Source organism: Octopus bimaculoides, chromosome 21, assembly GCF_001194135.2.
Source record: "Octopus bimaculoides isolate UCB-OBI-ISO-001 chromosome 21, ASM119413v2, whole genome shotgun sequence".
Classification (NCBI taxonomy): Eukaryota; Metazoa; Mollusca; class Cephalopoda; order Octopoda; family Octopodidae; genus Octopus; species Octopus bimaculoides.
The window spans coordinates 29,529,138-29,537,497 of record NC_069001.1 but is presented as its reverse complement, the minus strand read 5'-3'; positions in this window follow the sequence as shown (position 1 = coordinate 29,537,497).

Sequence of the window (8,360 nt, the reverse complement as noted above, 5' to 3'; positions counted from 1 at the left end):
TATATATATATATATATATATATATATATATATATATGTATGTATGTATGTATATATAAATGTATATACAATTACTGATACATGTACATATTTGTGTGTATATATATATATATATATATATATATATATACATTTCTACATGCATACATGTATACCGCTTTGTAGTTGTATGTGTAACTATCTATGCCTGTGTGTATTTCTTTAAACATTAATACACATCAGCTTTACTATGCTGTTTTAAGAGTTTTTTTATAAACTCTTGCTTGTCTATTCATCAAATATAGGTCACTCTATAATGTTTACATCCGGTTTTTGTTTTGTGTTTCCTCTGAGTATCAGACATATTGAATTGAACCGATTACTCAGAAAGAATATGCACGTTTTATAAACATCCCCCCACACACACATACATACGTATACACAAACACACCACACGCACACAGAAATATACAGAAGTCTTTTACGCAATGTTTTTGGTGAATTCTTTTTTTCGTTACATTGGCTATGTTCTTCTTTTCCACTATATTTGTCTATGTCTATGAATGAGCAGAAACGTGTTTATATTGTTTTTGTTTTCTTCTTTTTCTATATATCTGTCCAAAGCTTGCTTCATCACCACAAATACGATTCGTAGGCATAAATAAGGTTCCAGAAATACATGTACATGAGAACGCATTCTAAACTATTCCTCAACGCAAACCTAAATAAACACCACCATATAAGCATCTAACATACCTATTCTCGCACACACATATAGTTTTGTACGCCTTTGACATGGAAATATATATATATATATATATGCGGGGGTCTGTGTATATGTATGAATCATCAATTCTCATTGCCTCTCGTTCTTGCGAAAGTAAATGATGAATTACTCTATTTCATTTACAGAGATCTATTAGTAAACGTCTTATGAGTTTTGTTCACTTTACCGAAACAGTAAGGAACCATTGAAATGGTTCATGCAACATCTTATGTTGACCAGCCATATCTCCTTTAAATCATCTGGTGATACCTAAATAATAAATAATTGCAATTTCAATGTCATATTTCTCGATTACCTGTTTGTAAGCAACTTGACAATATTGTTATTGGTGGACTCTATTTGAAACCAGATCTGTTTATCGAAAACGATAAACAACTTCATAATAAAATATATTCGTTCCACGGAAGAATTTCTGGAAAACTTATCGTTTGAAGACTTTCTAGATTTTTCTTTTTTTTTTTTTCGTTTACATTTACAGCTCACGGTATTTGTGTTCGTAAGCCATCAAGACCTACATCTGTATATATGTTTAAAATATACTGAATATATACATAACTTAAACAATACAATTATCTCTTAATATATCTAACAGAATCAAAACAGGAAAAATTATGCAATATAAGTCTGAAATATTTACATAAACGTATAATCTATAAGTTTTGTTGATGCATTAATCCAAGTCTGAGTAGTAGATGTAGAATATTCGACGTGAATAATGTGTCATATATCTTTTGTTATATATTGGTAGGACTCTGGTATACAGTTTCAGAATATAACTGAGTTGGGACAAGAAATGCATAGTCACTGGGTTTGGACGAGTAGAGACAAGTCTCTAAGTCTCTACATTACAAGATGAGTGTTTGTCTGTAGAAAACAAATATTATGAGATCGACAACGGTTCATGCCATAATACACGTAGATCCACTGTAAAACACATTACATTGCAATATGACGTGATAAATGTGCCATCAGTTTCCTTGAAATTACGCACTTCCGTCTTGACAGTGAACACTACACGCACGTGAAAACGTGGCTAAGAAATATTTATTCTGACGGAACATTGATTAACGGCTCACAAGCAACAGAATAATCATGTTTGGTTTGCATCTGCATTTTGAAAGTAGAATTACATTGTTCAGTTGTATTACTAGATCACACGTGTCCTGGAATTTTTCAAATTATTGATCTGATAATACAAACACGATGTTGCTGTCAATAGAGTAAACAAGAGATCCTTGTACATTTATGATAAACAATAAATTACAGGTTCGCTCTTCGAACAAATTTAGATGAACAGTTTTACGAAAAAAATTGGAACATTTACTTGATTGCTTTCTTTTTCAAAAGCTATCTCCAAATCTCACTGACATTTCAAAGCACAGTTTTATAAATATGTCCTCATCACATCTAATGGAACTTCTCTTCCCATCTCCGAAGGAATAGGGGACAAGGAACCCGCTTTTAGTATTTGCGTCATATTTACGATTACGTCGGTATAAAAGCAATTATTATTCGCTTGCTGTGTCTAAATGGCTATATATGTATGTATGCGTGTGTGCGTGTCTAAATATGTGCGTGCGCAGGTAAGATAGGCTAAGCTTGCACACGAATGTTGAGCGGAGGCAGCAATTAATGTGGGCATTTCTCATTATATGCCAATTAATTCGTCGAAGATTTTACTTAATTTGTCCATTCTAAAACAATGGTACATGGTTAAAATAACGCTACCTAATTAATTTCACCTCAGCATATTTAATATTGTTCCCTTCTCGTATATGATGATGTATGACTATACACGATGTCAAAATAATATCTACATAAACCGTGATAATTAAGCTGTTCCTCTGTAAATAAAAAAAAAATGACTAACCTTACTCGATTTTCCAATCACGTTAGATTATCATCAGAGGCGTCTACATAAATGTAACAAAATTAAGAGAAACAAACGGCCAATCTCTTTCATATACTGAACAATTTCAGTAGCTACAGAAAACTGGAGTTACTAATTTGTACAACTTAAGTGTTAACACGCTATTTTAAAAATATCAGGAACATGTCAACGAGGATCTCTGTGCGCACAATATCAAGGTATGATATTAATATATAAAACCTAAATAGTTCCTATAAAATGAGGGCTAATTGTGCTCTTCAACCGTAGAGGGGAAAAATAATGAACAGTCTTAATCGACTTCCGAATCTTTGGGGATTCTCAAAAAGGCACCAACATCAGTTTGACCAATCCCAGTGACATAAGCTGTCAATCTCTGCATTTTAGTTAACAGTTACAACAACTATGCGAAACTAGAGCTACTATTTCGCATATATTCGTTCAAGAACTATATAAAATAATCACATACCTCTTTGTAATTGCATTAAGTAATTTTACTAGTGTTCTGCTAAACTCAAGATAAGATGTTGCTTAAAAACATCAACAGTAAAAAAAAAAAACTAGCAAGAGATTTACTTAGAATTATATTTTATGAATCAAAACCAAATATTTTTTTCTCACTATATGTATTTTTTCCGGGTTATCTTTACGCTTGACGCATTTAAGATGCTAACAGATAATGGTTTTGCGGTGTTTTACCGGTTTTTAATTTCTGGGTATAAATTCCACGGTGGTCGACTTTACATTCAATCTTTTTGAGGCCGGTACAATACATACCCATTGATCAATGGGTCGACTTATATAATCGACTCATCGCCTCCCCGAACCTCCCGGTTGTGTACCAAAATTTCAAGCCAAAATTCTCAAGCATGCATCCTTTGGAAGTAGGACTCAGTAAGGTGCATTAGACAATGACTGATATCGCTTCATTTATTTTTGTAGCATATTGTCCCTTACATTTAACTAAAATGTTCTTCCATATGGTCACGTGAAAGAGAAATTTTTATCACAACACTTAGCGATTATACTTAAGGAATCTTTTGTAACTAATTAATTTTGTGTATCCTGTGGTTTATTATGGAATAGTTGAAACCAGAGGGGAATACATCCAGGTTTTTCTTCCCTTCTTGATAAAAACAGTATCCGTCTAGCGATCATTACCTCTGCGTCAACAATTTGAGTATAGATGTCGTGTCATCTCTACATTAAATATGTTCGTATTATCTCCCCTATTATAAAACGACTGTTCGATGTTACATTTAATTTTGTTATTTGCTTTGCATACATTTGTGCATTTAACTCTTTATTTCTGAATGTCTTTCTCAGAGGTTGATAGACAGAGGAAGAGTGATGGAAAGACAGAGAGATAGATATAAATATATATATATATATATATATATATATATATATATATATATACACACAAAATTTGCGTTGCTTTTTGTTTGTTTTTTACCTACATCTAGTTTATATAATTTTTAATTCAACGTCATGGCAATTATTAATGAAGAAAAAAAACAGATGCAGATATGTAAATAAGTAATAACGGCTCCTATAGAATTTTCATCATCTACTAATGTATGCTTCAGTCACGTGACAGTGAAGCTCAAGTTGTTCTTCCATTGATTCATACAAGATTGATAAAATAGTGGGACCTTTATCATACAGTGAGGTACGTTGCTTTATTTGAAACTAAGACAGAATATGATAACAAGAAAAATATAGTTTCAAATGTTTGACCATTCTCTATTAATTAAGAAAATCAAACAGAACAACGAAACTAAAATATATATAAAAATGACCAGATAATGCTAATAATGATCCTATCTTTAAATTTTATTTTTATTTATTTTACTCATCGTATTACGTTTAAAAGTTTTCCGCTATTATTATTTTTGTTTTCTATTTTATAATTGTATTAGGATTAGGATTTTCTTTATAAATTTGTATGTTCTTTCAAAATTAATTCATTTTTCTGTCATTTCTAATTATAGAATTATATATTGAATTGAAAATAAATTGCATGTGGCATCATTTTAATGAAATGTCTTCATTAATTCTAAAGACTTCTCGAGAACACACGCCACATAAAGAAATTAAATGCAACGATAACAAACTAAAAATATAAACAAAAAGTCAACAACATTAAATCTATGAATCCATCAAGCAAACTACTGCCATACAAAATTAAATAAAACAAAAATTGTAAATCTAATTATACATATCTCGGCAATCTTTTAGTAGTGCGTTTTCAAGTGAAAAATGGAAGTTGTAGAATAAAGATTGTGGACAAAAGAGATATGAAGCCGTTTACTTGCAGCATGGAATTACTAAAAATCTGATTGGCAAATAGAACGTGGTGTAGAACCGACTTCTTAACATACTGAATTTAACAATACTAAGCTATCTTCCAATAGTTTTTACAGCTGTTAATATCACTTAGGTTTGTTCTTCCTGTTGATGTTTTCTGAGGGTTTTTTTTAGTATTTTAATTTCGTTATTACAGTTCTGTTTTTTTTTTTTTTTGATTCTGTAAACATCTTGATGAATTAAAACTAGAAGAATTGTAGATTTAGTTTGATTTATCAAGTATCCAATCGCTTATATAAAAATGTTTTTCTCGTTTTGGTTTGAAGAGTCTTCAAAGAGTTTTATAGATAAGAGTTATATGAGTAAATTGTTTCTTTTAGATAAGTCAACTATCCAATAGCGTATATTTTGGGTATAATATGTAACCGCCGTCCAGTTTGTGTACCGACAGACCGTCTTTATAACAATTTCTTATTTACAATATTTTGTGGAAAGGAGAAAATCAGGGATGCTTAAGCTCGACATCCCTGACTACGACTGAAATTATAATCTGCAAATTATACTAATCTATAGAAAAATAACGTGGTAACAAAAACGATATTCTTTAACAAACTGTAGTGTAATTGTTATTTCTGAATTGTATACCCATATGATATAACAAAATAATGTTATCATCGCGTTCTTCGTACCTTTTACTAAATTTAATTGTTAAAAATATTGCTACGGTCTCTTAAAGAAAATACTCTTCAATAACTACCACAAATAGGTTATCTCCCATAAGTTTTGATGTATAAATCCATTATATATTTATAGAAACAGTAGAAGTATTAGCCATGGAGATGCTTGATATATTTTTATTCCATTATTTGTTTTTGACACTTCAGGAATTAGATATGAAAATACATTTATTTAAATATATTCACGAAACTCCAAACATGTCTGTACACATGAACTAATAAATGTGTTTACTTGTATGCATGGATATATGCAGATACAGTTGCACATTAACTACTCATTGTCTCACTCATTCACTCGCTCACTCACTCATTCACTCACTCACGCACTCAGAAGCTACTGATGATTACTTCCTCTTTGATGTCTCCATTTCCGCATTGAGTTCGAGATCGGCAATTTTATACTTTTATTCTTTCATTTGTTTCAGTCATTTCACGGCGGCCATGGTAGTGCACCGCCTTTAGTCGAAAGCATTTACCCCAGGACTTATCGTTTGTAAGCCTTGAACTCATTATCTCGGTCTCTATTCCAGAACCGCTAAGTTTTGGGGACGTAAATACACCAACATTGGTTGACAAGCGATGTTGGGGGACGGACACACAAGCATATATATATATATATATATATATATATATATATATATATATATGACGAGCTTCTTCCAGTTTCCGTCTGCCAAATGCACTCACGAGGCTTTTGGCGGCCGGAGGGCTATAGTACAAAACACTTGCACGAGGTGTCACGCAGTAGGACTGAATCCACAACCATTTAGTAGGAAAGTAAGTTGCTTACCACGTCCTTATTTTTCTTACATAGCACTGCTTTCAGTGGCAAGGTAGATAAACATCAGGTCCGCTGAAAAAACAGCTGTATCATAGTAAATAGCGATCGTGTGTATCAATAATGCATTTATATTAGCTGGGAGGATGTAGATTGAATACCATGATTGTATGAATTGCTTTTTCTAAGCAGATTAATGTGTCTGTCTGGTGTTACTCTCTTGCAGTTTCCTTTTTAAATTAGCGAAGATACTATAAACTGTCAGGTAATTTCGTTGCTCACAGCGTATTCTGTATAGGTTGAACAGAATTTATTCTTTCCTATAATTTATATTTTACTTGTTTCATTCGACTGTCGCCATGCTGGAGCATCACCTTGAAGAATTTATAGTTGAATGTATCGACCCCAGTACTCATTTTTTTTGTTAGACCTGGTACTCATGCTATTGATATCTTTTGCCGAACTGCTAGGTTAATGAGACAAACATACCAACACCGATTTTCAAGCGGTGGACGATCGTAAACAGTCACACACACACACACACACACACCACACCACACCACACCACACCACACCACACCACACCACACCACACCACACCACACCACACCACACCACACCACACCACACCACACCACACACACACATATATATTTATACGACGGGCTTCTTTCAGTTTCCTTCTTATATGGATTTCGTCGGCCCGAGGTTATAGTAGAAAACACTTGCCCAAGGTGTCACGCAGTAAGACTGAACCCGGAACCATGTGGTTGGTAAGCATACTTCTTAACTTGTTAACACACAGCCATATCTGCGCCTATGTGATAGACGTAATTGGAAATAAATTTAGGGGAAATAATAAGGGGATGAGACATAGAAATATAGGGTACATGAGTGGGTCGATAGAGCGGTAGTTAATAAAAAGTGTGAAAATACGGGGCCATGTAGCAAGAGGTGAAAGAGGGAAGGAAAGTTTGTTAAAAAAACAATGGCTAGAAAGCAAAATTCAGAAATGAATATAGGGCACCTAGCAGAGCAATATAGGGTACAACCGTTCTCGAAGTTCAAACACATGGGAGTTAGTTATTGTCTGCACCGTGTGACTAAATGCATAAACATATCCTATAAAGGTGGAATTTTTGTTTTAGACGCCCACAGCGGGTTTGTAACCGTCCATTTACTGTGGTGAGCATAATTCATCCTTCTTCACAAAAAACGTTCACGTATTTATTTCTCTTTCCATATCAAAAACGAGTTTTCACTATTTCAGACACCAACGTATGAAAATGGGGAAAACTGAAAGATGTTCTTTATTCCAGTGTCTGTACATAAACTGCAAATTACGTCCCTCTCTATAGAAAATTCCACACGTATATATAAATGTATTTGAGATTGAAAAAGAAAAATATCTGCTTCTATAAGGACAGTTTGAAAACGACTGTTTGAAAACGAAAGTGACAGAATCGAATAGACGAACGCAAACATTTCAGCGGGAAAATAAAGTGGCGGATAATGAAATTAAAACATAAGTCCGCATGCACCTAGATATGCTCTGAAAACCACGTTCATGATTTGTAAGCTTAACGACCGCGTGCATGCAGAGACATTTTTCCATATGTGCATCATATTTAATTAAAGTAAAAATGTGTATATATTTAGATGTAGCGACGCTACTTTGGCAATTTCTATGAGGAAGCAGTTTACATTCTTATTTGATGCAGCACCATCCGCTACACAATGGCAAACACTTGCGAGAAAGAAAAAAAAGATATCAGGTAGTAAATTTTCAATTGTCCGACTTAATTAAAATGTGGGACAAGCCTAGGAAGCCGCATCAAGTGTGTTCCATACTATATATATATACATATATATATATATATA